Raw genomic sequence first — 27,516 nt, forward strand, 5'->3', positions numbered from 1 at the left:
ATAATGGAAGGGCTTTGTTAATTTGAAGGTCTTGACTCCTCTGGTTCTGAGTCACACAGGAAGCATCTAGGGACTTGTCATCTTCAAATCACCAAAACCCTAAGTAAGCCAAAGCAGGCAAGCAAGTGCTGACAACCCCTGGTTATATTAGTATCCTTAGAATCTTACTTTGATTCTGTTATGTTTGAAAAACTTCCTTATAGCCTTTCTGAAAAGCATATTGTACTTTTCCTTTGCTCTAAGAGTTTTGCAACAGCCTTTGGCTAAAAGCAATAAAGTCATGACCTGACCACTGAATAGAATCAGAGGTGACTTCAATACCAACTCAGTCACAGACAGAGGGTCTACCTTATCATCTGACCCAGTAGAATGAATCCTTTAATATCATCTTAGAAAATTCTAATAATCAAGAGACTGAAATGGAAACCATAGAAGGTACTTAGTTCTATCGATTTCCTCCCAGAGCAATTTGAAAGGGGTACTTTCAAAAGTGGTTGATTTACAACTGGGGAAACTGATTATAACAAGAAAATCTTGTTCCCAAAATTCAGTTAAACAACAACTTAACAAATAGCAATTTTTCTAGATTTGTGAATGGAAATTTGCAGCTTAAAGAGAGTCCCAGAGCTAATGATCTTGTTTAGGACACAACTTCCTGGATCTCAGTTTCCTCACATGTAAAATGAGGGACTTGGATTAGATCTGAGGTCCTTCAATTGGATCCATTTGTAAAATCCATTATTTGTAAAAACATATTGTGATGATTGTATTATAATACAATTAATTACTTTCCTTTGTAATGTTACATTTCATTTTAAGCTTTTGAAAACGGTATTTTGACAAGGGGTACAAGGGGTCTGTGACACAACAAAGTTAATACTGTAAACCCCTGGATGAGATGATCTCCAAAGGCTTTATCAGCTCAGAAGTGCCATGATTCTGTGAAAATAATTTGAGAATTTCAGTAGATGTCCATCTTCTGATGAACAATAAGTTAAAAGCTCTAGATTAAAATCATGTCAAAAAATTAGAATAGAATGTTTTATTTACTGTGCCTTGAAATTGGGAAAATTTGATTGTAGAACTCCTTAATTTATCAGCAAGTGAAGTGGAAGACTGTATAAATTGTCCAGCATGTCACCATCAAATCCAAGTATGTCTATAATTGACCTTGAGAATGATAAATTAATTCCATATTCCTATCAGGCCTGTTTTCAGTAAATGCATGAAGTTTCTCTAATAAGAACTTTCATTGGGATTTGAGGAGCTCAAGTTGGGGGAAGGGGAAAAAGGAATAGAAATGTGGACATTGATATCTTGAGATTTTGACACATAGCCACCAGAGGCTGCTATGAGACCACCAAATTCATTTCACTCAGGACCAAAATCCCAGTGGTGAAAAGAGTAAAGACCAGTTCTACTTCCATTTCTTTGAGTATTTCACTTACTAATGCAGTTCCCTGGTGGTCTGCTGTTTGGAGCAGATGATTAATTATAGCTGCAGAGGAACTGTTGGAGGAGGAAAAGAAGCCAGATGACTGTTTTCCCCTCCTCTTTATTTTAAACTCTTAATCTCCTTCTATTTCTTTTAAGTAAAAGGGAATTGAGCAAATGTGGCAGAGGAAAGTTACCCATAAGTAATTTATCTTTCAATATTGGTATTTACTATGGATTTTTAATAATTTTGCTTTCTGTTTATATGTATTCCAAATAATTTTGTTAAATCTTTCCCTATTTATTCTCTATTATTTCCTATAGAAAAGGTTTTTTTTAGTCTTACAACTATGGTAGGGTAGGATTTTGATTTATATATATATATATATATTCTTTTTTCTTTCCTTTTTTTTTGAGGGGGGCAGGGCAATGAAGGTTAAGTGACTTGCTCAAGGTCACACAGCTAATAAGTATCAAGTGTCTGAGACCAGATTTGAACTCAGGTCCTCCTGAATCCAGGGCTGGTACTTTATCCACTGTGCCACCCAGCTGCCCCTGATTTATTATATTTTTAATAGATTTATCCCATTTCACCTTCCCCCCCTCCCCTTTTTCACTATTTTCTCTTACCTTCATCACCCCTGGCAAAAACCAAATGGAGACTCATGTTAAGAATTATATACAGTCAAGTCAAAGGGATAAAAATTTAATGGAATCTTAGGGGCAGCTAGGTGGCATAGTGGATAAAGCACTGGCCTTGGATTCAGGAGTACCCGAGTTCAATCCAGCCTCAGACACTTGACACTTAACTAGCTGTGTGACCCTGGGCAAGTCACTTAACCCTCATTGCCCTGCAAAAATTAAAAAAAAATTTTAATGGAATCTTGAAATGTATTTTATCCCACACTGTTTCAACTTGGTCAGAGACATGGATTCAAATTGTAGTTAATTAATGATGAAAAATACCTTTTTTAAAAAATGCCATTAAGAGAAAGCTAATGAAAGAAAGTATGATCATTATAGACACAGTTAACAGTCTATCAAAAAACAATAGTTTGTGAATTCTTATTCTAGGCACAGCTCCACGCAGTGTAATTCTATACTTATGATTAATTTCATATAGTGAGTTGTAATTCTTTTTTGCTCTGAAAAATATCATATTAATAGTTTTTACAGAAGGCATCAAAGATGTTAATAAGTTATTGCCCAGCTTGTGGCCTGGAAATATACCCATGCCTCAGTGAAAAAATATGTAAGTGAAGTTCACATTTACTATTAAGTTGGCCATATCTGTTTAATATATTAGCTTCTTATAGTTTATAGAGTAGTATCTACTAGAATTATAAAAATACAAAGGAGAGGCAGCATGGTATGATAGTAATAATCCTAGCTACCACTTTGAGGTTTGCAAAGCATTTTACTTATGTTATTTCATTTGATCCTCACAACTCTGTGAGATAGCTCCTACCATTGCCCCCATTTTAGAAGTAAGTAAATTGAGACTTAAATGACTTACCCAGGATCACACATCTAAGTAAGTATCTGAGGCAGATTTTGAACCCAGATCTTGCTGATTTCCAATGCACTGGGCCACCTATTTGGTATAGTGGGGAGAGTCTGGTTCTTGGAATTAGGTGATATTAGGTGACACCCATACTGGGTGTCATAGGTTAGAACTGAACCCAATATTTGCAGGCCACAAAACACTATATAAATGTCAGTTTTTATTGTTTGTTTTTAAAGACAGGAAAGATAATATAGGAAATAGAAGCTTTTCTCAGATCTGAATTTTTTTTATAGAGATGCCATAAAAAACCCACCAACTTCATGAGACTGTTAAATGACTGACATAATTGCATCCAGAAAGTGGGGCTACTTTCAAAATCACTTCATTTTTTAAACATTTTATCCCAATCATAAATGGCGTAAATGGAGATTAATATCCTCCAAATTAGCACTTATGTCTGTCCCCAAGTCAATGATGTCGAATTTTTTTTAGGCAGAATAATAAAAGTAGCCATTGACAGAAGTCCTGGTAAATATGAAATCAACATTTCTAAATGCCTCTACACCACTGAACTGATTGACAAGGGAAAAATACCAATGGATTTACTAGACCTCTTTACTGTAGGGTAACGCCTCCAAACTTGCCCTGACGAAGAGGAGTGTGGTGAAAGCATTTACCCATGAGTAATACCTTATTAAACTGTCAGGATTTAATGTGGCAGGCATATTTTTCTCTCAATTTGCATGCCTGACAAGAGACTTCCTAAATATTACCTTCGAGTCCATGGGCCAAAAAAGAAAGAAAGAAAGAAAAATAGTTGGGTCAGCAATGTGGGATAACACTGGTGGCCCCTGTGAATCCCAGCGCAGGACTTGTGTTAGCATTACCAGCCTCAGGGCCCATGTTGAGGTCTTTTGTGTGGAGTAGAGCTGTTGCCTTGTAAATACATTCCAGGACTCATTATTAAACATGCTGAGAAAAGAAAAATTCCAGTACAGTGAAGCCAGGCATTCAGTGATTAAACCGTACTCAGGGTGGATAATGTGATATTCATCTTGCCTGCTTTTTTCTTAAGCAACTCCCACATAGTTACCAGCCATTCTTGAAGTGGCACCTACATATAAAACACACAGCATATTTTTATTAAGATAAAATTGTTAGCATTTGAAAATAGGTTCTTAAATTACTCTAGCCCTTGGGCCAGGCATGCTTCACTCAATTCACACAGGATTTAAAATACCAGCATTCAATTAAAACACACATACACACATATACAGTATCCATAGCAACCTCTTTATCAAGGGAAATAGTTACCTGAATCTTCTTAAAGTAAAAGGCCAAAATAAAAGCATCATTAACAACTATTATTGATTTGGGATCATATTATACTTTCATTAGGCAGCTAGAAGCATTGTAGAAAGAGCACTGGGCCTGGAGTCAGGAAGACCTGAGTTCAAATCCCACCTCACGCTTACTAATTGTGTGATCTGGAGCCAGTCATTTTAACCTCTGGTGTAGTTTCTTCAACTGTAAAATGGGGGTGATAATAGTGCCTATCTCCCAGGGTTGTTGTGAGGATCAAATAAGATAATGTTTGTAAAGCATTTAACGCTGTACTTGGCACATAGTCTGCACTATATAAATGTTAGGTATTGTTGATACTAATAACAAAGGAATGGAAGTACTCCTGCAAACTTTTATAACTTCTACATGTCCTTCAAATAAAATACTTTTTCTTCTTTCTTTGGTGTTTAAAAGTATGTGTGTGTGTGTGTGTGTGTGTGTGTGTGTGTGTGTGATTTATTAAAGTAACATCCAGTAGCTTTGGGCCTCAGAACTTCATGACATGTGGATTAACTAGAAACACTTTTCTCTTCCCTGCCCAGAGTATGCCCATCATGTTTAAGGCAGTCTTTTCATTCAGCATTCCATCATGAACACCATCCTATATTTTTTTAAGTCGGCAAAATGCCCAGGGATGTCAATGTGCCTTTGTTGTCATTTCATGAGAGTGTTTGCCACCATGAGGATTATGGGATAAGATCCAGAGGACCACATTCCTTCCATTGTGAAAGTGATGAGATGAGTATGTTCAGCCATGTGTTAATAGGAAGGCATAGTCATCTTAGGTTTATGCTGCCTCCAAGACACTGAAAAAAAGTCTGTGAAGTGACTGGCCAATATTAGTGTGGTGACAAAGAAGGGTCTTTGTGGGGAATTAACTGTGGAAGTTCTTTTGAGAACACACTTCCTCGTAGCTAACTGAGATAGCATTAAGAAGGGTTTAGATTGCTGGGCTAAAAACTGTGATTCTTACAAGTCTCAGCTTCCCACACTATTCTGATAAGGAAGTAAACACAGCCAGGCATCGTTCCCACTTCCACCAAGCCTGTGCATAGCATGATGCTTTCAGTCCAACAGAGGGATAATTAAATTGGGGATGAAGGGGAGGGAGTGATGAAGATGATGGGAGAGCAGAGAAAGAAAGCTATTTCTCAAAGGATAAATGTTTGATTTCAAGGTTGCCTTAGTCACCACATTAGAAATATTAGTATCATGTTTTGTGGTTTTATGATAAATATGCCACATGTGTGTATGTGTATGTGCATACGTTTGCACTTTAAAATTTTTTCAAGATTCCCAGAGCCACAGAGCTAGAAAGAATCTTAGAGATTTTTTACTTCAACTCTCTAATTCTATTGGATGATTAACCCCAGAGAGGTTGAATGTTCCTTGCTCAAGGTCATACAGCTAGTTTGTGTGTGTGTGTGTGTGTGTGTGTGTGTATGTTGGGGGGGTGTATTGGATTAGAACTCAGGTCATCAGACTTGAGCTTTAAAATATTGAGCTTTAAAAAACTGAAAAGTGATTGGTCAGCAATATTGAGCTTTAAAAATTGAAAAGCAATTGGTCAGCCAGAACCTCTTGGGAATATGTTATCTTTTATTACTAGTACTGTTTAATAAAGAGGAAGGTACCCAATGGAGAAAACACATCTGGAAATGTGAGCTAAATAAAATTTTAAAAGAAAAAAATAACTTGTTTTGGAGACTAGTTGTTTTGGAGACTAGTAAGCCCAAATAATGCAGTTGTAATTGGAAGAAATAAGGTACAGTGGCTAATAAAAGTGACATCTGAAAACACTTTAAAAGTTAAGGAGAAACCTCCATGGTTTGGATAGAAGGGCAAAGACTGCCAAGTACACTAAGATATCAGAGTGCATTTCATACACTGAAATTACTTTCAAGCACAATTTGATGCTCTTTCCTGTGTTCCATATCTTGAACTGAATAAATATTCTAAAGTATTAAATATCATATTGACAATAAGAAACAAGCACTTGCATGCTTACATGAGGGTTTTTCTTCCTTAAATGTTTCATGTACATTGTAGCACTTTGAAACTAAAATATTTGTTGCTTTGTTCTTATATTCTTTGCAAAATCTTAATCATATCATTTCATCAGGGTGGCAGAGAGCAATTTAATTCAACAAATATTTATTAAGCTCCTACGATATATGCACAGATAAGTAAACATAGGATAATTTGAGGAGGAAGAAAGCTTTAACATTAGGGGAGCAGAAAAGGCAGAGAGAGGGTACCTGAGCTGAAACTTGAAAGAAGATAGGAATTTTAAGAGGCAAAGATGAGGAAGGAATGTGCAGCCTGTGCAAAAGTCACCAAGTTGGGAAATAGAATTCTGATTACGGATAACAAGGAGTAAGCCAGTTTGGCTGGAAATAGGACATGGAAAGGGAATAGTATAAATGTGGGATGGTAGATGGGATCCATATTGTTATAGGGCTTTAAATGCCAACCTGAGAAATATGTATTTTATTGACAATCAAACTGAAGGCAAGAGAATAATATGGTAAGATTTGTGTTTTAGAAATAGTAATTTGGCATATGTGTGGGGGATGGACTAAAGAGGGAAGAGACTAAGAAGCTAGAAAACAAATTAGAAAATTATTGTAATAGTGTTGGTAAAAATAAGTAGAGATTTGATAATAGGATGGATGTGAGATTCTGTGAAGGAAGGACACAATTATGCCCCAATACACAGCTAAGGAAAGTGAAGTACCAGAGTTAATTCCCCAAAGAGAAAAATCCCTCCCTCAGCATTATAATGAATTGGTCAATAAATGAGACTTGAAACTTTTGTTGTTATTGTTCAGTCATGTCCGACTCTTTGTAACCTCATTTGGGGTTTTCTTAGCAAAGATACTGGAGTGGTTTGCCATTTTCTTCTCCAGCTAATTTTATATATGAGGAAAAGGAGGCAAATGGGGTTAAGTGACTTGCCCAGGGTCACAGTGCTAGTAAGTGTTCGAGACCAGATTTTAACTCAGGAAGATAAGTCTTCTTTACTCCAGGTCTGGTAGTCTATCTACTGTGCCAACCAGCTGTCCCTTGAATCTTTTACATTTTCTCTAATGTCAAACATTATTGAACTAAGTAGCTTATTCTAATTAAAAAACAAACAAACAATACATATGAAATCAAAGGCCATACTGATAGTATGTGTTATGTAAGCACCTGGGAGACAAAGATGAAATAAAACAATATCTATGCCCTGGACTTATAGTCTAGTACAAACAACTACTGCAAAGCACAATGAAGAATGTAGGAAATGCAAAGGATAAGTTCAAGTAGTATTTTGTGACAAATTTGAGCTAGGAGATATCCCTCACAGCTAGATTGAGAAAAGGATTGACTATCTAGTAATTTCAGATGGAAATATTTGACACTAATTAAGTCAAAGTTATTTGGTATTCATTGAAGGAACTATTTTATCTCTGACCAGAGAAAAATCTGCTTAGTGGCAAGAATATAAAGTGAAGGGGAAGCTCTAGAGAGAATTGTTACTAGCTCAGCACAAACCAGTTCTATAGTTAGAAGGATTAAATGTGTAAAAAAATATTAAGTATCTACTATGTGCTAAGCACTATGCCAGACATTAGGGAATACAAGGACAAAAAAGAAATTCAGTGACCACAAGGAATTTGTATTCTGCACAAGTTAAGTTATGACTTCTTCATTCACGTATGTAAAACCCCATCCATCTGCAATTTCCTATTAAAAAAATTACTTTCTCAGTATGTCCCAAATTTAGAGAAACATTTAGTATCATTTAAGAACAATTAAGGCTGTTTATTGGAAGGTACTTTAAAGGTCAACTCTATCATTCTGCATGAGAGATAACTAAGGCCCATAGAGATAATTGGCCTAAGGTTACAGAAGTAGTTAGTAGCAGAATAAGGGCTACAATTTTTGGTTCAGTGTTGAATAGATTTAACAATTTAAGTGATAAAGATAGGGATAGGTTCTGGATCTGTAGTTCAAAAGAAATTGAGGATTTGAAAATGAGGTAGCTCCATCCATCAATGAAGGATGGCACCTTTTAGAGAAATGCTTAGAGTAACCAGAATTTAAGTGACTTGTCCATGAAATTATGACTTACCGATGCCTTATGTATAAGAGGTAAGACTTAGAACCAGGTCTTCTTAGCTCTGGTCTATCGTGTTAATTTGCCTCTAATAACTTAAACTATACATATTAAATAAATAAATGTAGCCAAACCAATATAATCCCTTTTCAAATTAAGGAGTCAAAAGAGGAATTGAACAAAATCACATCTGTCTGGAGCTTCTCAGACATTTAGACATCTCTAGAAATTATGGTAGGGAGATCTGAATGCCCTGACTTTAAACTTTGTGATTTTTTTCATATGATAATTTAATATATTTTTATTGCACTAAGGAAATTATGTTGGAAAGCCCATTTACAGCTAACTCAATACATGTACATTTTCATAAATTGTTGCTCAAATTATATAGCTTGGAACAGGAAAGACTCATAACTACTTATTAGCCAGTTACCAGAAATGAAGACAGACTCTTTCCTTTGATAGGTGGGGAAAGAAATTATCTTGATCCCTAATATTTCTGCAACGAGTAGAAAGGAGTTGTACTAATGTTTTAAAATATTGTTAAGTCTCATTACCATCTTGAGTTTAGATATCATATTTATTATCATGGGAGAAAGTTGGCCTCAGTAGCAAAAAGAAACCATTTTTCCAGGCCTTTTACATGAGTGTTTCTGAAAGGCCAATCTGAAAGTTAAATCATCTGCCATTTTGCACTGAAAACACTGAAGTCAGATCTTGTTCTAAACATTTTTTAAATTAAAATTTCTATTCACTTCATTTCATCCATGTGATTATACACTTACCACTACAACTCTTTTTTCCCCTTATTTATACATACATATATATATATATATATATATATATATATATATATATATATATATATATATATATATATATATATATATATATATATATATATATATATATATATATATGACCCAATTCAAAGCATTTCATGTCTGCGGGTGTGTGTGTGTGTGTGTGTGTGTGTGTGTGTGTGTGTGTGTGTGTGTGTGTGTGTGTTCCCTATCAAGGTCAATTTAAAGATCTGGTTTGTTCATTTAAAAACATCATGTGTATTAAGGGGTGTTAAGTGGTCAGTTTGTTTATGCATAAGGATAGGAAAAGAGAATGCAGAAGATAGTAATGAAAGTTAAGTGAACAATGAATAAACTGGAAAAGTGGGACCTATGAAGAAAGATGAAAGAATTGAGGAACTTTTACTGAGATGAGAAGATATGGGATAATGAAAGTGGAGGACAGAAGAAGAATGCTGTCTAATCATTTTCTCATCACACTTAATGTGTTGTTAGTAGACTAATCTCTACCTCTCCCTACCCCCAAACAAGGGTTAGGCTAGATTTTCCCTAAAAGGGAAGAAAGTCAATACTGTTCTGGGCAAGGCCCAAGTTGTACCTCCTTTGAAACAGCCTCCTGGTGACCTCAGGCAGTGTTGGTGTAGCTTCCTGGTCACCTAGGGGCATAAAAAATTACACTTACATGGATTGGGTGCCCTTCAAGTTTGGTAGATGCCAGAAGACCCTGCAAGTTCCCACATTCTGCTCAGCTGAACAGATATGTTTACATATGAAGGCAAGTGGTAGAACTACATCAATAGAAGCAAAGTCTTTCTTAACAATCCTTGTTACATATCCTTGTTATGTTAGGACTAAGTTAACTGTTAACCGTTTTCTACAAGTGCCTCATTACATCTCAACATTAAACCTGAATTATAAGGATGCTGGTGTCTAGACCATCCTATAAGGGTTAGTGGAGTGTAGGAAGAATTTTATGACTAATGAAGGTTGTTGATTAACTGCTGTAAGTCGCCATGAAGATTCTGAAGAACATTATATCAAAAAAAAGTCTAGATTAGGTTTGTCCATTACATCTGTCCTCTTCTTGGGGAGGAAGGTAGGTGAGAAGAAATGCAGATACTGTCAAGTGTAAAAATATGGTGACATTAGCATAAACTATTATGGAACAAACAATGGCTGTGTATGTCAAGAAATTAACAGCCGGGGGCAGCTAGGTGGTGCAGTGGATAGAGCACTGGCCCTGGATTCAGAAGGACCTGAGTTCAAATCTGGGCTCAGACACTTAACGCTAGCTGTGTGACCCTGGGCAAGTCACTTAACCCCAATTGCCTCACAAAAAAAAAAAAAGAAAGAAATTAACAGCCATTCTGAAGTCAAAGTTCAGTTGCAAAACACTTAAGGCAATTAACACCTACATTATTTTTGTTGTATAAGTAAATGAATAAATCAAGCCTTCTGGTTCAAAATGTTCAGGTAAACAATTCTCTTATTCCTGTCTTTATTCTGGCTCTCTTACCATGGTCCCTTCCTATTCTTTCCATTTGTTCCCTCCCCTACCTCCCCATTGCTGGCACATTTGACTAGATGCTCACTAATTCACATTTACTTTACTTATAGATAAATAATAGACTTTAAAATATCTGAGTGTCTCCTGTTTATGTATTTCTTTGATATACTACCAATATTATAGCTTACTAATGCTAATGTTAATAATAATAAAAAATGAGGAAGAAGAGTATAACTTTACAATTTTTTAGATGTATGTCAAGGGAAGTTTGAAGACTTTAAGATCAAATCACGATGTCAAATTGAACCAACAAACTAAGGCAGGACTTAAAAATATCTTGGTTTCCTCTAAGACTCAATGGACATAAAACTATCAAGGAGAAAGCTATGGTTATACATGTCAAAAAACTGACTACAAACTTGAAATCAAAACTCAGTTGGAAGAATGTATTTGAAGTAACACTGATCATGAATATCTTAAAACATTTTAAAAATAGATATCATCATACCAAACAATCATAACTTGTGTTATACCTAATATGTTCCATTGAAGGACTGCTTTATTTTTTAACTGATATCAGTTAGATTTGATGATTACTGCTTTTTAGTACAGTTTAAGATTTGGCACTGCTAGGACCTCTTCCTTCTCAGCTGTTCTGTGATTTCCCTTGAAATTCTTAATATTTTCCCCCCATGATTTTTAAAATTACTTTTTCTACTCTGATAAAGTAATCTGTTGGTAGTTTGGCATGATATTAAATAAATTAATTTTGGTAGTATCATCTTTTTTAAAAATTGTATTGGCACAGTCAAACCATGAGCAATTAATATGTATCTACTTATTTAGGTCTGATTTTCTTATTTTTCTATATAGAATACAGTTGTATTCATATCGTTCCTATAGTTGTTTGGGTTGATAGAAGTATTAATATTTTATATGCTATATTTTAGTTATTATGAATGAATTTTCTCTTTCTATCTCCTCTTGCTGGGTGTTGGTTACGTCTTGGGAGACTGAGGATTTTTGTGACTTTATGTTTTGCTTGTTTGCTGAAGTTATTAATTGTTTCAATTAATTTTTCAATTGACTCTCTAGGTCCTCTATGTATATTGTATCATCAACAAAAAGGAAATTCTATATTGTCTTTGCCTGTGCTTATTCTTTCGATTTCTTTTTCTTGTCTTTTTGTTGTAGCCAGAATTTCTAGCATGATTATTTTTTTTCTTTTTTATTTTCTTTTATTTTTTTGGTGGGACGATGAAGGTTAAGTAACTTGCCCAGGGTCACACAGCTAGTAGGTGTCAAGTGTCTGAGATCAGATTTGAACTCAGGTCCTCCTGAATCCAGGGCCAGTGCTTTATCCACTGTTCCACCCAGCTGCTCTCTCTAGCACTGTTATTAAATAAGGGCTTGTGTTATTGGACACCCTTGCTTTACCCTGAGGCTTCTAGTTTATTGACATTTCATATAATGCTGACTCTTGATTTTAGATAGATATTATTTACTATATTGAGGAAAGGTCCATTTATTCATATGTATTATAGTTTTATCAAATGCAAATTGTATTTTTCAAAAGATTTTTCTGAATCTGTTGATATAATTATGTGATTTTGATGGGTTTCATTATAAATATAGTCTTTCATGTTTATAGCTTTCCCGATAGTGAGCCAATATTGCATTATACATACTATCTGGTGATCATATGTAGTATTGTTATACTTGTTATTAATTTGTTATTAAAGTTTTTTACATTCATATTGATTTACAATTTTTTTTCTTAATTGCCTCTCCCAGGTTTAGATATCAAGAAAATATTTTTGGTAGCAAAAGGAATTTAGTAGCATTATTATTGCCTTTATTTTGGCATTTTATACTCTTTGGCCATTCTGAATATCAAAACTTTTATATCCAGTATCTGATCATGAATGACAACCTAGGGGCAGTTAGGTGGCACAGTGGATAGAGCACCAGCCCTGGATTCAGGAGGACCTGAGTTCAAGTCCAGCTTCAAACCCTTGACACAAACTAGCTGTGTGACCCTGGGCAAGTCACTTAACCCTAATTGCCTCACACCACACACACACACACACACACACACACACGCAAAAGACAATCTAACGGAATCTAATTTAAGATTGAGACCATGAATTGCTCATGTGGTTTGCCCATGCACTGATGATCTATGATTTCATTAGTATGGGAAATTACCTCCACCAGAGCATATAGCAGCCTGTCTATAACTTAAGAAATAAATCCTTGAAAGCTAATATGAGGATTTATTAACTTGCTCAAGGATACACAGTAGATATATAACAGAGGAAGTAATTAGACCTGGTTTTTCTTCCCTCCCTCCCCAGTGGCTCTTCCATCACACTGCACTGTTTAGTACAGAATAGCTAATGAATCAGCATTTCATTCATGAAAGAATGAAATGAGACAGAAGTTTCAGATGACAACTGTAGACAAGGCTGACAGTAAACAATCAGGTGATCATTCATATTTTTTTCAATTCTAACAAAGGGTGTTCCAAAAATCTAGTGCAATTTTAACCTATAATACCCTGAAACAGCGCTAAAACTATTGGGTCACCCTCTATATTTGAATAAGAATATGGTTAATAGAAACAATAGTTTTAAAAAAGATAATGAAGGAGTATAGATAATGTTACACTAGAAAGGATTTATAGAGTTCCACCTTCTAGCTAACTTACTTTACAGAAGAATTTAAGTCTCAAGGGTAAAAAGACTTGTGGGAAGATCAGTGAAAGAAGTGGGACTAGAATGTAAATCTCCTTATTCCTATTTGAATACACTTTATCTATTAATCAATCGATCAATCAATTAAGAAATCTTTGATAAGTGCCTATGTGCAGGAACTATGTCAGTCACTAGCAATACAAATACAGAGACAAAAAAATATTTCCTATTTTCAAGGAGATGACACTGTAACAGGGGGAAACAGTTATAAGTATAAGGTTGTTAGGAAATTAGATGAGTATGATTGATCATCATTAAATGATCACTGAAAAGATCTAGAGACCATTAAAATATTTTATCTATAAACAACACATTATGTCATAGTCAGTAATTACTTAGAACATTCTGTAGTGAAAAAAAGTCATGCCAAGTGAAAAGCATGAAAAATTTGAAGTTAGGTATATTTTAAATTCCAAATGACATGAGAAAAAAAGGAAGAGGAGAGTATTGTTCTTTGATGCAATGAATTAAAGAACCCTGTTTATTTAAGGACAACTTCCCTCTAAATATATTTTGTTATGGTAGCAAGTGGAAGCTTGTTTTATTTCATTTTTCTTAATAAAATGAGAGTTGTAGATATGAAATTTTGATATATAATACTTATTTATCCCTAGACAGAAACCATCCTTCTTTAATTGTCTCCTGTAACTTGGTATAGTAAAAAGAAGATTGGATTTTGCGTTAGAATAAAGGGCTTGGGGCAGCTAGAGTGGTAGTAGTGGATAAAGCATTGGGCCCTGGATTCAAGAGGACCTGTGTTCAAATCTGGCCTCCAGAACTGACACTAGCTGTGTGACCTGGGCAAGTCACTTAACCTTATATGCCCCTGCCAAAAAAAAAAAATAGAATACGGGCTTACTCTAATCTAACTCCAAGGTTAATAGCTATGTCATCTCAGAAAATAATTTCACTTTTCTCAACTTAATCTCCTCCTCTGTAAAATGGGGATAATATTATTTGTCCTATTTCTATCTTGAGCTTATGATAAAACTGCTATGTAAACTATAAAGTGTTACCATAAATTCGAGATAATATTTCTCCTCAATTGTCATCATTTTTATATTCCACTCCCTCAACTACAAATCCCTATTATGATGCTCATTAATGGTGACTTTCCTGAAATTTTTGCAGGATAACAGACCCAGAAAGGTCTTATCAAGTTGGATAGGTTTACACTATGGACCTAGTAATGGACCATACATCAGCTGCCTCATGATCAGGCTAGTTAACTATAGAGAAGCATATCACCATAACTTAGCCATCCAATTGTGCTTTTCTTTTTTAAAAATTTTTTTTTTGGGGGGGTCACAGAAACTTATGGATATTATAAATTATGATTAGAAAGGATTAGGACTTATATCAGTGAAACAAGTGCCCGATTTAGTGAAATTCTTTATCTTTTGAAGTACTGATTAATTGATAATATTCTGCCTAATTTCTCTGCCCTGAGCAGTAGAAAATTATTTCTATTACAGTCATCTCAGAGTCTAAAGAGATCTCAGAGAGCCATGGCCTAATCTGTATGTAAATAAGAATCCCTTTTATGAAAGATCTCCAATGAAGGGGAATTCACTACTTCCTAAGGCAGACCCATACCTTTTTTTCAGACAGAGATAATTGTTGAGACAGTTTCGTTTCTTTTGTTTTGTTTTTTCCTTTACCTCAAACTTAAAATCTACTTCTCCATATCTTCTACCTATTCTAGTTCTGCCCTGGGCCAGCTAGGTGGCACAGTGGATAAAGCACTGACCCTGAAGTTGGGAGGATCTGACTTCAAATCTCATCTCAGAAACTTACTAACTGTGTGATCCTGGGCAAGTCACTTAACCCCATTGCCTTAAAAATATGCAGGGCCATCTCCAGTCATTCTGATATTTGATCTTGCACTGAACCCAGATGGCTCTGGAGGTGGAAAGTGAGGTTGGTGAACTTGCACAGCCCCTCCCTAACTTAAATCCAATTCAGTGCAAGTCATGATATCACCCTGATGTCATGGTCCTCTTGGAGAATGAAGGACAAATGAACAAGTTCTGCCTGTAGGGACAAGAAAAAAGAAATCTCTCTATATGTCAATAATTTTTGAAAGATTATGTAAGTAGAAAATGTACTCATGGCTACAAAAGGCTAAAAGCCACATTTCGAGGCGCCGACCCCCCCCCCCCCAATGAGAGCCAACTGACTTGCCCAGGGTCACACAGCTAGTGTCAAGTTAGGAGGCATAGCACTCCAGGCATGGGGCTCAGTCATTGTAAAGGGAAGAGAAAAGGGATAGAGCATTCGTGTATGAGGAACAGCCAGTAGGCTAGTAGACTGTGTGTTAAAAGATTGGAAAGATAGGAGGTGCCAGGTTTTAAGGACTTAAGTGCCAGAGTTTATATTTGATCCTAGAGGTAATAAAGAACCATTGTAGTTTACTGAGTAGGAGGTTACATGGTCGTGCCATTGCTTTAGGAAAATCACTGACAGCTGTGTGAAGGATAGATTTGAAAGGGGATGACACTTGACACAGGGGTTCAGTTAGAAGACTATTGCAATAAACCAGGTGAGAGGGTAATGAGCACATGTACTAGGGTGGTGGCCTGTGTGAGTAGTAAAAAAGGAAAATGTAATGTGAGGATAACCAGAACAGTAGTGTCAAACTCACATATGTAAGAATGCTATCGGTACCTATTGGCCTAGAAAACTTCATGTTGATATAATAATCAAGGAGTGCTATGTGGTCCATTGGCCAGGGGGTCATAATGTCCACTGGTGTGTTTTGATACTTCTGTTCTAGAGCAATGATTTCTCAAAGTGTGGTTTGGGGGCTACCTGGGAGTTCCTAAGACCCTCTAAGGATGTCTTCAAGGTCAAAAACCTATTTTCAAAATAATGCCAATATATTTTCATTTCTAATATGGTAAATGTCAGTAAATACCAAACCATATAAACAAAGGCTCTTTGAGCATCCTCAAAATTTTTAAGATTGTAAAGAGAACAAGGTCTGAGAATCACTGTTCTAGAGAAAGAAATGAAAAGATATGGCCACTGATTGGATATGTAGGATGGTCAAAAGAGGACAAGTCTAGGTTTGAGTATAATTTGTTGAGTTAATTTAATTAAAGTGAAATGAGTGGGACAAATGTTATGAAATCATACCTACATGCATATAACCCACTGTAATATTTACAAAGCACTTTCCCCAATGACAACTCTATGAGTAAGGCAGTTGTCAATATCATGATCCTCACTTTACCAATATAAACTGAGGCTCAGAGATGTGAGGTGACTATAATGGAGTACTACAGATGCAAAAAGTAAGGGAAATAATAACACTGAAACCATCCCCAGGGAAAGATGTGTGAGTTTAATATACTAATATTCCTGGTAAACATGAGCTACATGTGATCCAGATTGGGTCTGGTAATGCAAGATGTTGGATTTTAAGATGAATAGCTAAGCTATGGGTTTTAGAAGAAAGGAGAAGAATCCAGGATGGACTATAAAAAAGGCTGTATGATCTGTCTACTAAAACAAAAACAAACATTAAAAGCAAGGATAGTACATAGGAACCTAAATTGGTCAAACTGTAAGCTTAGCCCCAGAGAATGAAGTTAGTGCTGAGATAAGGCTAATCAAGGAATTTCTACCCTAAATTTCTATCCTTTTCCGCTGAGTCAAGTATTCTTGTTAAGTCAAGCTGGTCAAGTGTTCCGATGGCTGCTGCCAATAAAGCAATTTTAACTAGAAACTAAGGAAATAGAACTGCGCCCCAACTCAAGGACCTGAATGGCCAAGAGGAGGAAAACACAAACAAAAAACAGTGGATGTGGGGTTGGTAATAACATGGTAAATTACCATGGTGTACTGAACACTGCCCTGGGAATCTGAGGACCTTGTTTCAAATCAAGATAAAATCTTTGATGCTTATTACCCGTGTGACTTTAGACAAGTCACTTGATGTCTCAAGACCTCAGTTTCCTCATCTGTAAAGTAAGTGTGGTGGACTAGATGGTTTTTGGCCTCCCCAGCTCTAAGTCTATGTTCCTATGATTTGAAGGCTTATGATTAAAAGGGGAACCTGTGTTTGAAAGGGAGCTACAGAAATGAGAGACTAATGTTTTAAACTAGTTCCAAATTAGTTGAAGAAAGTGAGATTGTGTTTTTGTAACTCAAGCTGCACTAAGTTTGTGTTTTAACTCTATATTGGGAGCTTTAAAAAAAATGCAGTTCAGATGCTCTGATTTTGCTGTTGTTTTGTTTCTTTGCTTAATTCCCTGGTGCTAAGCTAAGAGTTTGATAGATTTAGGTTCTTTATACTGTCCTTGTGGGCAGATAGGTGGTAGAGTGGATAGAGGGCCAGCTTTGAAATCAGGAATACCTGAGTTCAAATCCAGTTTCAGACACTTATTACTAGCTGTGTGATCCTGGGCAAGTCACTTAATCCCATTTGCCTCAGTTACTCATCTGTAAAATGAGCTGGAGAAGGAAATGGCAAACTATTCCAGTATCTTAGCCAAGAAAATCCCTAATGGAGTCAAAGAGTCAGACACTACTGAAACAACTCAACAACAATACTATCCTTTTAATTGCTATTAAAGGAGCTGAATCGTTATTACCATCATATTATCTGAATCACTGTGAAGAGTTTTTTCTACCATAGATGAGTATATACTTTACAGGGGTAAAAGGGTTGAAGATGGGAACTACTAGAGAAGGAGGCTATAGAAAGAAGGGTGCACATTCCTGTGCTTTAGGACAACACAAAATCATGGTGGAAGAAAATTACAACAGAGTGGGAACCCAACTAGGCTAGTTATGTGCTTAGGAGCTGTCTTACGCTGTTTCATCAGTTACATTCAACCACATACTCGGGGACACTCGGTGACAGTCATCTTTAGAATAGGTCCCTTTGCCCAGTAGATCAAGTCCTTCCTGGAGTTATTGCTGAGCCAGGGAGTCAGGGTTAGGAGATGGAGTTTGGGTGGCCCTAAAGCTAATTGGTGGCCTCTGCTGCAAAAGCTTATAGTACAAGATGTCAAATTGCTCAGTTTTCTTTCCTGGGGAGGCATAACGTAGACAGTGAAACATACCTATAAAGGATGATTTATAAGATGTTGATTTTTATTTCCTGGATGAATGAAAAATTTATATTTTAAAAATTATTTTTCTGAATGAGGATTATTTTACTGTTAATTGTGGCTGCTGTTGTTACAGAAATCAGTAAAAATTGTGGGCTCCTTAAAAAATTTCTCTTCCTCATAGATTTTTTGTTTTCTGAAATCAAAAGGTCACTTTCAATTAGCATGGTATTAGCTACAGGTTGAGGAAAATCAAAACTCTCAAGTGATTGTTAAATAGTATGTGACTGGACGATTATCCTTTTCTGACCCTAGGGCCAGTAGTTCTTAACCTGGGGGTCTGGGAACTTGATTTTTAAAATATTGTGATAATAGTATTTCAAAATATTTGTTTTCCTTTGCAATCCCATGTATTTTATCTTACACACTTAAAAACTGTGTTCTGGGTTGTCCTAGACAAAAAGGGGGTTCTTCTCTCTGCTACAGGCTCGAGTTTAGAAAGCCAAAAGACTCATGTGAGTGTATAAATGAAGTATAAATGAAATATGTAATGTATGTACAAAAAACATATAAATGTATAAATGAAACATCTGTTTATTGGGTAGATGTAGGAGAGGCAAAAATATTTTTCCTTGAATTTTTGCATGAATTTTACACACACACACACACACACACACACACACACATTTAGAATGTCTAAGAAGTCCAAATAAACATAGATGTAGATAGTTACCTAGATTAAATAGATATATTCCTCTGGAGTAAAACAAATTTCCTAATCCTAGTTTTGCTGCATTTCAACAGATCTGTTTGCATTTTCCTTTGGATTTCATTCAAGTAGATTTACAGTTAATCTATATGGAAATTAAGTAGATTACTTTCTTCTCTCTTCTACTACTTGTTTTGTTTAAAGTGTTATGGGTAACAATCTGATTTCCTCCCTTATGGCATTGGAAGAAAAGTTAGTTCAAAACAGGATCTCCCTTTAAAAAATTAATGTCCTGAGTGATGAAATCTTTCCCTTAAAAATAATTTCACACCTTCTAAAATACTTATGTTTTTTTTTTATGGTGACCATTTAAGATTCAGAGATTTTACTCTCTGTGTCCAGTTAAACTTTGAGCAGACCCTGAGCAATTAGATAAGAGTGGAAATCATCTCTTATGCCACAAATTGACTTCCCCCTTTGTAGCCTTAGACACAGTTTCCAGCTGCTTTCAGTCTTTTAAATCCTTGAAAGCTTTCCTAATCCTCATGTAGGCAGCCTTTATGTGTTCTACTTCCCTCCCCTTCCTTCTGATTGGTGAAGCTATTTCATGGCCTAATTCAGCCAACTACTACATATCCGAGCCATGATTTGAAATAAGAGCCAGGCGGTCGGTTGCCTCCCTATGCCTGACTTTTAATAGGCTAGGAGAAAAAGGTTGAGAAACTTGACATTGTCTTACGGAGAGTTCCGGTAGCAAAAAAAAAAAAAAAAGGAAAGAAAGGAAAAGAAAAAAAAGGTTTTTTAAAAAATAAAAGGAGAAAACTTACTTGCTTGTTCGCCTCAGAAACCTTTCATGGATTTTGCTGCTATTTTACGACTCTGAGCTTTCACTGTGAGTTTAAATGCTGACGGTTCCGTGTTGGATGGATGATGGGATTCTAAACATGAGGCAGGTAAGGTACATGTTGGGGGGATGAATGCTTAGGGCGCAGGAAAGTCGAGAGAGCTGCTTTGGAGCACCAGGGCAGTTTGCTTTGGGGAGCTTGGTAGAACTGTCACCTTTATTTCTGGAATTTATAGTTCTCCTGGGGAACGGGGAGTTGACTTTTTTTTTTTAAACTGTAGCTTAATAAGAAAAGGTTGAGGAGATTCACCCCACCCTCCTTATCCCAGGCTCGTTTTGTTGCTTTTTTTTCCCTTGATGTTGCTATGCTTACTAGACTTTGTAAGGACATAGAACGTTGCAGTAAAACATGTAAATCAATTCCAGTTTCTTGCAATTGATGTTGATTGTAAGGAGGGTGTCTTGACCGCATCTGAAGTTTCAGGTTTAGAATAAAGAAAATTGAATATGGGGGGGGGGGGAAAGAATTGCATGAAACCATTTGCAGCATTTTAAGCATTTCAAAGGTGGACACAATATAAACCAGTTTGTGGAAAACATAAGTGAATGTCTAACTTTTTTTAAAAAATTGTCTTTTAATGTAGTTTATAAATTATGTTTTTAGCTTCCTGACTTCCTGAGCAGAGATCATCTTTAGGATCATTTTTAAAAAAATACTTGGCATTCTAGCCTCCTGAAGCAACAGCTTCTTCCCGTAGCTGTGGGGCACTGACAAAATACTTTATCAACCCAGGACTTTACAGCTTTGCTGTTTAAAAGCAGGCTGTGCTAGTACAAAGCCCCCAAGGCATATAATTTAAAATTCAGACTTATGAAAGTTTTGAAAATCAATTGCGATCTTGAGATAATACTTTGTTTAAGGAAGAGCAAAGATAGCAGTAGTTCTTTGCATTAGACATAGAATTTTGAAAATAGGATTTGGCAACCCAGAATATAGTTGAGTGGAGCAAAGTTTGCACCTGCAGTGAAACCAGAAGAGCTTGTCACCTTTTCTCTTTTTCTGATTGGAAGTTTCATTTTGCTGAAACAATTCGACGTTAAGTGCATGGCTTTGTTTGTTTTGACTGTATCATAGATGCTTAAACTTCATTTTTCAAAAACCATAAGGAGGTAAGTCAAGGAAGGCAGGTCTCCAGTTGAATTATAGTATCAGTACTTACAGTCTGGTCATTTGCTTCTTTCATATTAAAAAAGTGTAGTGTAAAATAAATGGGCTCTTGATAAGTTTAGATTGAGTAAAGGAAAACACATGTGAGTCTAGAAAGTGACATATGTTCTAAGTGGGTGGTTCTGAGACATTTCTGGGTGGAGATATATTGTCTTGAAACTAGAAATTTATTTTTATGTAGGATAGTCAGAATTTAATAGGGAAAGAAGGCTCAACATAAAGGGATATTGAGAAAAAAAAAATTTAAGTTCTTAGCAAGAAAGAAAAAGTTATTTGATTCTGTGGGGCTGCCACCTGTCCCTCTCATGTTGTATGATCTTGTCACTCTTCACAATACTATCTCCCATCTACTTCTCCTGGGTGACTGGTGACCTCTGTGTTTGAGTCCAAATGTCCAAACCATCCATCCAAAGGTTGGGGCAGTTTTCTAAGTAGGATATGCTCTGCATACCTTTTTAATCTTCCTAGCTACCCAATTAGAGGAGCCCATGCAGTCAGGCCTTCTGACTTTTCAGAGTTAAGTCAAAAGGTAGGTAGTTCCCTTTTGTAACCACTGAATATTTGGTAAGTGGAAAAAAGAAGTAAAATGGGCAGGGTGGACATGAGAGTTCGCAAGAAACACTAAGATTCCTGAGCCTTGGAAATCTCCTGTACTCAATGTTGAGAGGACAGGCTGCAGCAGAATCCAAGTACTTGGAAACTGAGATGATACAGAGTTATTGCCATGCATTAATCCTAAACTGTTATTTTAATTTCTCCAAAGGAAAATGATCATGAAGACCAGGCATGTCCTATTGGGTTCACCAGTCGATTTGTCATCACAGGCCCTCAGCACTAGCTGGATTTGCAGGGTTAACTATCAACAGGTCTGTGTGTCATCAGCTTAGCAATGAAATTCAATATCATGCTGATGAATGATCTGTCCCCAGAGGCTGAACAAATGCTGAACAATAGTGTGTGGGCTCAGAATAGACTGCTGCAGTAGACTATCCTCAATAGCAGACTAGAAATTGCCAGCAGAAATAGAAGCTGCCTGTCAAAATGATAAGATTCAAATGGTGTTGGGCTCTCTCTGCCAGTGTGGCAGGACATGGAACGAGTAGGAGGCACCATTCCTTAAAGTTTCTATGGGCTCTGCCTAGATCAACCCAAAGAAAGTGTTAAGTCTGATGTTTCTTTATCAAGAAGTGATTTCCAACTATGATCAGGCAAATTTCTATTCTGATTAGAAATAGAAAACCTGACTGAAACTTTCCCGAGAATAAAATGCTCAGTTTCCCAGGCAAATACTTAGCAACAACCACCTGTTCAGAAACCTTGGCCAAAAACAACAGGTTTGGCATTTGGCAGCCTTGTAACTCTAGGGATGTTCCCCTAACAGTGAAATATCCTTTGTCCCCAAAGATGGGAACAAATGTGCCCTTCCACAAGCTAAAAATATTTTCAGACAGAACTGGTCAGAGTTGGTGGGCTTAACTTCCGAAGAAAATTCTGTTTTAAAGACAGAGACTTCCAACTTTGTCTCAGCAAATAGATATATTAAGTTGCCTTAAAAAATCTGAAGAGACCAAAAGGGGCCCATTCAAAATTTAAGCACCTTCTAAATTCTCCCAGGGAAGGCGATCCTGCTATTATTAAGGAAGCTGTGGCTCAGTGTGATTAGCCTGTTTTGCATTCTTTGCATTGGTATTAACATGCCACGGGCATCTGGTTTAATAATGAAAGTCTTTGTATTAATCTTTCCTCTGAGGATTAGAAAGTGCTTTACAAACATGATCTATTTATTCACTAGCACATCCCTAAGAGAGGTAGGTGGCAAATATGATCCCGCTGGACAAATGGTGAGAGAGGAACAGTGAGGTTAAGTACAAAGATATACAGGGAGTTAGTAGCAAGATCAGGAATGTCCAAGTCTGCTGTAGCCACCAGAGCTAAGCTACCTTCCTAGACTTAGGCTCCCAAAGGCTGTTCTAAGGGATTAAAGCAGATCCAGCCTTATCTGAAATAAGTGCCTATAAGCAAATCTCATGGTTTAAAGAGGTGCAATTGGAGATGGAATTATTTGATAGGACTTGAGTTGAAGGTAAAGTCTTAAAACCCAAAGGATTATTTCTGTGCTCATTTGTTAGAGACATGAGATCATACAACTTTTATGCTATTTTATACAAAGAAAACTAAGCAACTGGAATTTTAGATATGCATTTGAAAAACAGACTCTTTAGATGCAGATGTTAAAGTTTCTGCACATGGTTTGTATATTCCAACTTCTTTAGCATACTTTTAACTTCTTAATTTCTTCCTTGCCTTCACTGTTTCTGGATATATTACAGTCACAAGCCTCCTTCCCCCAAAAGCTTAGAGATCCTTTTTTGTCATTTTTTTCCTTCCTTAAAATATTTTTTGAGATGGTCTTTGTGGGGCATATCTTACTGTGTGCATTATGTTATGTTTTTAGTATATGGAGGCCATAAGCTGTGAATAAAGTTAATTAGTAGCTGGATATTTCTAGGAGACAGTCTGACAAGTTTGGGGAATACGTGTATATGTGTGTTGTCTGCTTGCTTTGATCACTTGTGTGGTAAATAGACATGCAGGGTAACTATGGCAACCTGTGCTGTAGGTTTGTGAGAACAGAGGGGACTCAGTTAATGGACAAAGGGTAGTTTGTTAGAATAGTTGGTTATGATTAGAGAAAGGTGGCACCAATCAGGATACTTTAGATGCGCGTGTTTTAAACAACACAATTAATCCAATAATTTTACATTGTCTAAAACATAAAAGAACAGGTAGCTAAAATGATTGAATTTGTTTGATTTTTAAAATATGGCGGTAAAAATGCATTGAGAAATTTGAATTTCAGAAATCATTTTGAAGCTAAACTTGATTGACTTTTTAAAAAAGTAAATGGGGTATTCTTTTATTCCCTTTTTCTTTTTCTCAAGTTTTTCTTGCTGCAATTTTAAAAGCTAAAAAACAAAATCCAAGACTGATTGATTGGCAGACATGTATTTCACTTACCTACCTATAGAGGTCAGGCTTGAAGTTTAGATGATGAAATGAAATGCCAAGCACAGGACTCCACTTGAATGGTGAGAAGACCGACAGACTTAGGTTGATTTGCTTTCTGTTAGAGCAGTTAATCACACATACTTTAACCTTGAAGTAAAGCCATTATGAAATGAAGTTAGTTCTGGGAATGGGATATCAAGTTTGATCTAGATTAGGAAGAAGGGGGTGCAGCAGAATCAACCAAATTCTAATGTATGACTTGGGGAAGTGTATCCCTTCTCTCTGTTTCCCTGCCAAGAGTATTATTTCACCTAGAAATTTTCTCAGAGATTTAGGTCTAGAACTCCTTTTCTTGCTCTTATTTTGTGAACCAGTCAGTTCTGAGATCTCTTAGAAGTCAGAAGAGCAGCAAAGTGTTGGAAACACCTTTCAGACCTGCAAATTCCCTTCTCTCCCTTCCCTCCTGCTAACTATCTCCCTCAGAAGAAACAGTATGCTGCCCTGATACAATTTCATGAAGGTAATGGCCTGCTGGAGGTCAGAGAGGGTTAAGGAACCTACAAAGGTTGAGGGGTAGGGTTAGGATAAATGGTCAAGGAGATTCTGGGACGTCAAGGATACTGAATTGTGGTGATTGCTTAGAAGAATTGTTCTGCTTTAGTCTATCAAAGAAAAGGATAAGAAGAATAAAAACAGAGAAGAGGTAATATGATATGAGACTTCGCAGTAAAAATGTAAGTTCCATGATGCCAGGCACTAGTGCCATTTTTGTCTTTGTAACCCTAGTCATGTACAGAGCCCATTATAGAGAAAGGCCCTTAATAAGTGAAACTATTAATAAATGTTGGACAGAATTGAAATTGATGGTTACATAAGGAAATAAACTTTTGGGAAGTTTACCCAACTTCAGAAGTTTTAAAAGTTCATTAATTGTACAAGTTGTGAAGTACTATTTTAAAATTTAGTAAAGTTGAGGTTTGTGGACTTCAAAACTTTTATTATAGTCATTTGCATCAAATATAATAAATACATAATCATAGTGATGAGAGTTTTTACTGACTCACAATAAATTTGAGAGCAGTTTTGTAAACTATATATTTTTCCCACCTTAACCACAAGTAGAAGATATCCTTTTGTCAAAAAATCTCGTCTGAGAATTTAAGATGTTATTGTCACCATTAAATAATTAAATTACTCAGTGTGGGTGACTGTTCAATCTGAAGGACACACAGTCTTTGACCTTGTTGCTCTGAAATCTAGAGTTGCATACTATTTATGCAGTCACAGAGTCATCAAATCTTAGCTTGATGGGACCTCAGCAACCATCTAATCTAATCTACAGCTGAAAAAGATTTCCCTTCCTAACACGACCAGCAAGTAATTACCTTCCTTTACTGAAAAATCACCAGAGAAAAAACTACCTTTCATGGCAGCTCATTCACCCATTTTGAGTAGCTTTAATTGTCAGGAAAGCTCTCTTGACATCAAACCTAAATTTGACCCTTACACAGCCTCATCTACTATTCCTAGTTGCTGCTGTTGTGGATCAAGTAGGACAAGTCTTTTCTCTTTCATGTGTCAGCCCTTCAGATCCTTAATGACAGCTATCATCTCACCCTAATCTCCCCCCCCCAGGCTAAGAATGGTAAATTCCTCCTATGCATGACCCTGAACTCTTCACCATCCTGGTTGCTGTCCTCTGCCATGCTGTCAGCTTAAATGTCTTACCTAATATCCGGTGGCTAGAACTCAACCTCAAACTACTGATGGGTGCTGAACTGAGAGGAATACAATTGTCTGATCACTTCCCACTTCCCTAATTCTGGACCCTCTCCCTCTCTTAATGCAGCCTAAGGATTAAGCTGTTTAGATTTCTTGGCTGCTATGTTTCATTGTTGACTACTTATTGAGCTTACAGTTCTCTGAAACCATAAGCTTTTTTAAAAAAATCAATGAACTAGACAGATATAACATAAAAAATCAACTTTATATAGTCCTTTAAGGTTTACAAAGTACCATACATATGTTATCTCATCTGATAACAAATGTAAACATTCCCATGTACAAAGAAGACCAAAAAATGAAGATAGTACTTTGAAATGGAATCCACTACATACAGCTGTGTTTAAAATATATCTTACATTTAACGTGGTAATCCAGTACTGCCCTGCCAGTCTCTATCTCCTTCTGAACTTCTTTCTGCTCTTTTCTTTGTGTTTTTTTTTAAATGTTCCATTGAAATGCTTTCCTTGGGTACTTTTTGGGGGCATGACTGTCATTTCTCCCTCCCCCCCTCACTAATAAAATAAAATAAGCAAATGAAACAAATCCACATATTGGCAGGATCTGAAGTCTATGTTTTACCCTATTAGTCCATCATCTCTGTCAAAAGTGGGGAAATCATGATTCATCATCAGTCTTCTGGAATGATGATTTGTCTTCACATTGATCAGAGTTTTTAAGTTGTTAAAAGTTATTTTCTTTTGCGATCTTATTGTGCTTCTGGGTTTTTTTTAAAAAAATTATTCATCCTATATATCAGGTTCACATGAGTCTTCCCAGTTTTCTCTGATCCATGCCCTTTCTTCATTGCTTATGACATGATAATAGTCTCTTACACCATACTTTGTTCATTCCTGATTTATGGGTAGCCACCTTGTCTCCAAGTTCTTTGATACAACCAACAGACAGTGCTGCTATAAGTATTTTTGTATGCATTTCTTCTTCTCCAGTTCCTGTGACCTCTTTGGGATGAATTGCATTGTAGTGGTATTACTGGGTCACTAGGTACTCACAGTTTAGTGACCTTTTAGGATGTACTTACAAATTGCTCTCTAAAAGGTTAGACCAAATTCACAGTAATAAGAATAATAATGATGGTGATGAAAATGAGAGTTTGCATTTAATAGCATTTTAAAATTATCTCACTTTATCCTCACAGCAACACTGGGAAGTAGGTGTTATTATTATTCCCATTTTATAAATGAGGAAAATGGGGCCCACAGAGGTCAATTGACTTTTTTTTAGAGTGACACAGCTAATAAATGCCTGAGGCTGGAATAAAAGTCCTTCTGCATTCCAAGTCCTATGTGTTATCTACTGAACAACCTAGCTGCCATTATTCATGCCCACAATATATTAGCACATTTTCTACTTTTCAGAATATGTATCTTTCCTCAAAATTCTTGAGACGCGATGAGGTTTTGGGATGGG

General features: G+C 36.3%; 1 protein-coding gene across 2 annotated transcripts in view; it reads left to right on the forward strand.

Moving 5' to 3' along the window:
- The window catches only part of MID1 (midline 1), a 440,931-nt gene that overhangs the window by 226,203 nt on the left and 187,212 nt on the right, over positions 1-27,516 (forward strand). The window contains exon 1 of one of the 2 annotated variants that reach the window (XM_043998249.1): positions 19,884-20,175. The exons of the other annotated variant lie outside the window; for it this stretch is intronic. The gene's annotated coding sequence lies outside the window, so the exon portion shown is untranslated. Of the gene's footprint in view, positions 1-19,883; positions 20,176-27,516 lie in introns of those variants that run through there. 2 annotated transcript variants of the gene reach the window in all.

The sequence above is a fragment of the Dromiciops gliroides genome, chromosome 3 (assembly GCF_019393635.1).
Source record: "Dromiciops gliroides isolate mDroGli1 chromosome 3, mDroGli1.pri, whole genome shotgun sequence".
In the NCBI taxonomy this organism is placed as follows: domain Eukaryota; kingdom Metazoa; phylum Chordata; class Mammalia; order Microbiotheria; family Microbiotheriidae; genus Dromiciops; species Dromiciops gliroides.